The following is a 6,553-nucleotide window of genomic DNA, read 5'->3' as shown; positions in this document are numbered from 1 at the left end:
AGAGAGCTTGGCCACTGGGATGTGCTGCCCAGGGAGGTGGTGGAGTCCCCAGCCCTGGAGGTGTTCAAGAAGAGCCTGGATGAGGCCCTTGGTGCCATGGTCTCGTTGATTTGTTAGGGTTGGGTGATAGGTTGGCCTTGATGAGCTTGAAGGTCTTTTCCAACCTGGTTAATTCTGTGATGCTGTGATTGATCAATGGTACTGCAAAGGCACCTTCAGCATCTGGCTACGACCATGAGGTGCTGGATGCTGTGCTCAGAGCAGGATCCTTGCTGCTGAAAGCAGCACTCACAGTGCCCAAGGCAAGCCAGGACACAGAAGGGACCGTGAAGAGCAGCAGTGGAAATGATCTTAGCAGAGCTCCAAAGCCCTTAGAATCATAGAATCATTGAGTTGTCAGGGGTGGAAGGGACCTCAAGGATCATCCAGTTCCAAGCCCCTGCCATGGGCAGGGACACCTCCCATCAGGCCAGGTTTCTCAAGGCCTCATCCAGCCTGGCCTTCACCACCTCCAAGCAGGAGGCAGCCACAGCCTCCCTGGGCAACCTGTGCCAGTGTCTCCCCAGCCTCACTCTCAACAATTTCTTCCTCATCTCCACTCTCAATCTCCTCTCTCCCAGCTCAAAGCCATTCTCCCTCATCCTGGCACTCCCAGCTCTTGGCACAAGTCCCTCCCCAGCTCTCCTGCAGCCCTTCAGGCACTGGAAGGCTGCTCTGAGGTCTCCCTGGAGCCTTTTCTTCTCCAGGCTGAAGAGCCCCAACTGCCTCAGCCTGTTCCCACACAGGAATTAGACACAGGGCTCCTCTTTCATTTGGATTTCTTTACTTTTACTCACACATTTCCATTTCTAAGCAATGCACTGCCCTGGGCAGCCTGCTGCAGGCCTTGACAGCCCCAGGCCCATCACTGCAGCCTGTTCAGCCCCCTCTGCAGCCCCTTCCTGCCCTCACACAGCTCCACATCCCTGCCCATGGCCTCCAAAGCTGCCCCACAGCCACTGGCAGGTCTCTGCCCCTGGCATGAGGCTGGCACCGACTCAGAAGCAGTTTATTGCCATAGGGAATGGCTGTCCCTACCCAGGACACATGCAGGAAGGGATGCTGTTGCCATGGTGCCAACAGTGCCCTGTGAGGCTGCAGGACGCTGGGCTCAGGGCCTTGGTCTGTTGCACCTGGTGAGGTGAGCAGAGGGCAGGGGAGGGACAGGGGCTGGCAAGGGGCTGCTGAGGGAGGAGTGGAGCCCAGAGCTCAGAGCTCAGGGCCTGTGCTGCATGCCCAGCTGTGTCCTGCTGCTCCCTCTGATTGATGGACTGCCAGCAAGGAGGCTGACAGCAACCTATGGGCTGAAGTTTCTTGGCAGCAGAAGAGACAGGAAACACCTCTCAGTGCCAGGAAGCCAGCAGCAGGGCAGTCCCTGTGAGCCAGAGGGTCCCCACCCCAGCATGTGCTTGTCCTTAAAGAGGCATCTGGCTGCTGGTGCTGGAAAGCTGAACTGCTCTGTCCTCAGCCCCACACAGGAAAGCTCTTACAGCAGAGGCATTGAGCACAGCTCACAGTCCTGGAATGGCTTAGGTAGGAAGGGACCTCAGGGATTGTCTACTCCAACCCCCCCTCTCATGGGCAGGGACACCTTTCAGCTAGACTTGGTTGCCCAGGGCCTCATCCAATCTGCACAACCCATTCCAGGCTCTCACCAGCCTCCTGCTGAAGAACTTCCTCACCCCCAGTCTAGCCCTGCTCTGCCTCAGCTTCAAACCATTCCCCCTTGGCCTGACTCCAGACACCCTGGAGGAAACTCCCTCTGCAGCAATCCTGCAGAATGCCTTCAGGTATTCCAAGGCTGCTCTAAGGTCTCCCTGGAGTCTCCTCCTCTCCAGGCTGGACACCCCCAGGGTGCTCAGGGTCAGAGGATGTGGATCTCGGCGGCAGAGACTGAGCTCTGGAGCTCTGCTGGACAGCGCAGTGCTGCTGCCCCTTGGCTCCACATCCCCAGGAGGCTGGTTGCTTTTCTTCCCAGCTCCCAAGACAGGAAGGGGCCAGGGCTGTGCCAGGCCAGGGGCTGCCGCTGAACTCCTCAGCCTCCACTTGCCATGAGGCTGGCTTCAGCTAGAGGGGGAGTGGGAGACAGGGTAGGGGGGAGGCAAGGGACTCCCTGCAGCTGCCCCATTTCTCCATCAGACCACCTGCATGGGAGAGTGCTGAGGCAGTTGAAGGCCTCCTGACAAGGCCATGCAGGCTGTGCCCTTCAGCCTCCTGCTTCTCTTTGCAGCTGCCAATGGCAGCTCTGAGCCGGCTGCCCCCCGCAGTGCCAGCCAGGCAGGGCTGGGAAGTTTCCACCTTTCCCTGGCCCCTGAGCTCAGCAGGTGGAATTGCTCCTCTTTCTTGCCTTGATGGAAGACAGAAGCAGCAGCCCCAGCTCTGGCAAGCAGGGGGCTCCTGGGCCACCTCAGGGCTGCTGGGCAACGGTGTGGTGGCCAGGGGTGGGGTGCGTCCAGGAGAGTGCTGATGGCACAGTGGCCACGGTGACCTGTGGAGATGGCCTAGAAAAGGGAGCACTGTGCTCAGGGCCTTGGTCAGTTGCACCTGGTGAGGTGAGCAGAGGGCAGGGGAGGGACAGGACTGGCAGGGGGCTGCTGAGGGAGGACTGGAGCCCAGAGCTCAGAGCTCAGGGACTGTGCTGCAGCCCCAGCTGTGTCCTGCTGCTCCCTCAGCCCTGTGCTGCTTCTCCCTCAGAGTCAGCAGAGGAGCACTTGGAGGAGAAGCCTCAGCACTGCGGTGTCAGGGACACTCCAAAGGCTCAGCGGTGACGAGTGCCAGGAACGAGATGGCCACCAACCCAAGGCAGCAAGGTGAGGGCAAAGCTTCCCTCCCACAGCCTGGCACAGGGCTGCTCGGGCACAAAGTCCTCTGGCAGGCTTCCCCTGGCCCCACAGAAGTGCTCAGCCCTCTGCCATTCACTCTGTCCCCTGCAGCCTGCCAGCTGTGCCTGCAGGCAGAGCTGGACCCCGAACTCTATGGATGGAAGAGACAGCAGGACGGGCTGTGTGTCCATGACTGCTGCCTGGTGAGTGCCTCAGGGGCTCCCTCCTGCCCTCCCACAGCCTGGCCCTGCCACACTCTCCTCAGCAGCTCCTTCTCTGCTCTCTCTTCTCTCCTACAGTACTTTGCCAGTGACCTTTATGCTGTCGTTTCCGTACCAGGCTGGGTGGGCTACTGCTTCTCTCATATCCAAAGAGTAATCAACAATGCAGCACAGAAGGTGAGGACCTGGCAAAACCAGGGAGATTGGTGCCAGCAGAGGTTTCACAGTAGCACAGTATCACAGTGCAGTGGAGGTTGGAAGGGTCTAAGCCCTGCTTGAGTCCAAGCCCAAGGACTGCAGGAGCTCAGCCAAGAGCCCAAGAAAGCAAGCCCAGCCCTTCCCAGCAGCTCTGGGGCAAAAGTCTTGCTGCCAGCAGCTGCACAGAGGCTCATGTGCCAGGCGGAGCTGGGGCTGTCCACAGCAGTGGGGATCTACGGCACCCTGCCAAGGGGCGAGGGGCTGGCTGTGGAGGTGCTGAGCAGATGCTGATGGAGGCTGCTGTGCTCTTCCCAGATCTGCTGTGTCTGTGGCAGGAGTGGAGCTACCATCGACTGCTGGGAGTTGAGCTGTGGGCGAAGCTTCCACCTGCCCTGCGCCCTGCGGGGTGAATGCATCACTCAATACTTCGACTGCTTCAGGTAAGCGCTGAGGGCCCTGCCCAGGGAGGCTCCTCACCTTCCCTCCCCTTCCTGCCAGCTTCAGGCAAACCAGAAAGGAGCCTGCTGGGCCTCTGCCCAAGGCCAGGCACAGGCACAGGCACAGGCAGAGCTGGCCGAGCCCTGGGGCTCCTTCACCCCTCCTCTGCCATCCTCCTCAGCAGCAGGGAAGGAGCCAGCACCACACAGCTTGCCCAGCCCTTTGCTCTTCCCCACAGTGCCTTCTGCTCCCAGCACCGCCCACAGCAGGCGGTGGACAGGGACCCAGAGCCCCACACCGACTGCCTGCTCTGCTTAGAGCCTGTGGATGACAGCAAGTCCTACAGCACCATGGGATGCCCAGCGTGCCAGCACGCCTGGTTCCACAGGCGTTGCATCCAGGTACCAGCTGCCCCCGCAGCCCAGGGGCACGGCAGGGTCTCGGCAGCACCAGGGCCTCCCTCATGCTCCTCCTGTTCCTCCTGCAGGGCCATGCGCTGCGTGCTGGCATTTCAGCTTTCCAGTGCCTGCTCTGCAGGGACAAAGAGCTGTTCCAGCAGGAAATGCTCAGGATGGGCATCCGCATCCCCAGCAGGTTGGTTGCTTTTCTCCACAGCTCACAAGCAAGGAGGGTGCCAGGGCTGTGCCAGGCCGGGGGCTACCCATGCGCTCCTCAGCCTCCACTGTCTCATGAGGCTGGCTTCAGCTGCAGGGGGAGTGGGAAACGGGGCAGGGGGCAGGCAAGGGACACCCTGCAGCTGCCCCATGCTGGGCCAGCCAGCACTCAGCAACTTTCCTTTCTCCATCAGACCACCTGCATGGGAGACTGCTGAGGCAGTGGAAAGCCTCCTGGCAAGGCACAGCCGGTGCGATGCCAGCCAGTGCCTGTGCCCAGGCGGCAGGGAACGGGCAGAGGTCGAGGGGTAAGTCCCCAACACTGCACCTCAGGCCCCTGCACAAGGGCTGTGTCTGGCCTAGGGCTCAAAGCAGAAGCTGCAAGATGCAGAGCCCTGCTGGACACTGCCCTGCTGCTGTCACTTTGTCCTCCCAGCCAGCAACCCCTTTGCTTCCCCAGGCCCTGGCAGCTGCTTCTGTGCAGCTCCTGTGCTGCTGAAGGAAGCCACAGGAGCTGCTCCAGCCTGAGGGACGATGCAGACAGCTGGGAGTGCCAAGGCTGTGCTGGCCCCAGCACTGGTAAGAACCAGAGCCCTGGGGTGCCCCTGGGCTGCTGTCCTGGCACTGAGTGCCCAGGCTGGCTTGGCAGAGCCCCTCTGCTGCAGCAGGGCCGGGGCACTGCTCTGGCCTGGCCTGCCGCAGCCATGCAGGCTGTGCTCTTCACCCTCCTGCTTCTCTTTGCAGCTTCCAGCGCCAGCTGTGAGACTGCTGCCCCCAGCTGTGCCAGCCAGGCCGGATCGGGGCCTCTGCAGAGCTGCGCAGGGCCCGAGGGCAGCAGCCGCTGTGCCGCCCCTGGGCCCATGTGGGTGCGAGTCGGCTCCCGCCTGCAGCGCCGCGCCCAGGACCAAGCCTACAGCCGGCCCCGGAGATGCCAGCAGGGCAGCCGAGCCACAGCCCCCATGGCAGGGAGCAGCCCCCGCAGCCAGGCAGCGCCGGCACTGCCCCGCAGCTCGCTGCCCCCCCAGGCCGGCAGCCCCCGCAGCGCCAGCCGGCTGCCAGCGGCAGCTGCCTCCAGCTCCCCAGCAGCTGCCAGCTGCAGCTGCCCCAGCTCTGCCAGGCCCGTGCGGGGCACACGCCGCTGCAGCTTGCGCCGTCACACCGCAAATCCTTACAGCCGGCCCGGACAGCGCCCAGGCACCTGAGCTGTGCTGGCCCCGAGGGATGCCCCCGTTCCCCCTGTCCTGGAAGAGGCCTTAGCAAGCCAGGTAAATCCAGCTGCCCACTGCCCTTTCTCCTCCCTCCCTGCTGCAGGCTCCAGCTTTGAGGTCGAGAAGCCAACAGGCAGGGACCCTTGAGGCTGCCTGGGGGTGGGGGAAGCCAGAGCCCGAGCCTCACCTTTCAGAGAGGCAACTGCACGTGTCAGAGGCTGTTGGAGGTGTGTGCAGCCTGCTGCCAGGCAGCATTTTGACCCGGCTGGCTGGATGTGAGCAGGTGATCTGCCCTTGGGCCGTTGGGGTTTCAACACGGCCATTGAGAGAGGATGAGTTGAGAGCCCAGCCCCTGCTCGTTCATGGGATTCCAGAGGGTTACAAGCACCTGCTTTGTGCTCCTGTCTTCAGGGCAATTAGCCTCTTTTCTTCGAGCAGCACCGTGTGTGAGTCACAGATCTCTGCCACAGCAGAGTGCTCTCTCCTCTCTCTCTCCCTTCCTCTCATTTTGGATGATTCCTGCCTTTTGCATTACAAATTGCAACTCAGAGTATCCCCTCATCCAGCAAAGGTTTTGGTGACCAACAGCTCAGCGGGTCCTGAGTAACTCACTGTCCTGAAGGGACAAAAGCCTCAAAAATGCCCTGAGCCAGACACTGAGGCAGGAGCCAGGAGGTCTGTGTTGTCAGGAGATTGCCCACGTTGCCCAGGCTTGTCTGATCCAGACGAGGAGGGCAATAGTAGGGTGACTCTGAACGTGCTCACCCTATGGCCACTTAGCTCTGGCTATTAGAAGGAAAGAACAGAAAGTTGTTGGGTGGCAGGGAGGACAATTTATTAGTGAGGTGCTGTTGCCTATAATGTTGATCAGAATGGGGAGGAAGTGGAGAAGGAAAAGAGGCAGAAAAAGGAGCAGAGGAAGAATGAAATGGAAGCAGGAGCGAGGGCAGAAGCTGCTGTACAGGCAGCTGAGCTGGCTCCATGAGGAAAGAATGAGGTGCTTGGAGAAGAGG

General features: G+C 61.1%; 1 long non-coding RNA gene across 1 annotated transcript; it reads left to right on the top strand.

Annotated features, from left to right (window-relative positions):
* The first annotated feature begins 2,760 nt into the window (after nucleotides 1–2,760).
* On the top strand, nucleotides 2,761–3,206 carry LOC137456649 (uncharacterized). The gene is made up of 3 exons (XR_010991065.1): nucleotides 2,761–2,849; nucleotides 2,973–3,064; nucleotides 3,161–3,206. It is a non-coding gene; the product is annotated as an uncharacterized lncRNA (long non-coding RNA).
* The last annotated feature ends 3,347 nt before the right edge of the window (nucleotides 3,207–6,553 follow it).

Source organism: Melanerpes formicivorus, unplaced genomic scaffold, assembly GCF_026170545.1.
Source record: "Melanerpes formicivorus ecotype bairdi unplaced genomic scaffold, bMelFor1.0.p_v2 SCAF_134, whole genome shotgun sequence".
In the NCBI taxonomy this organism is placed as follows: domain Eukaryota; kingdom Metazoa; phylum Chordata; class Aves; order Piciformes; family Picidae; genus Melanerpes; species Melanerpes formicivorus.
The sequence above is the reverse complement of the archived record's forward strand: the minus strand, read 5'-3'. Positions and strand labels throughout refer to the sequence as shown.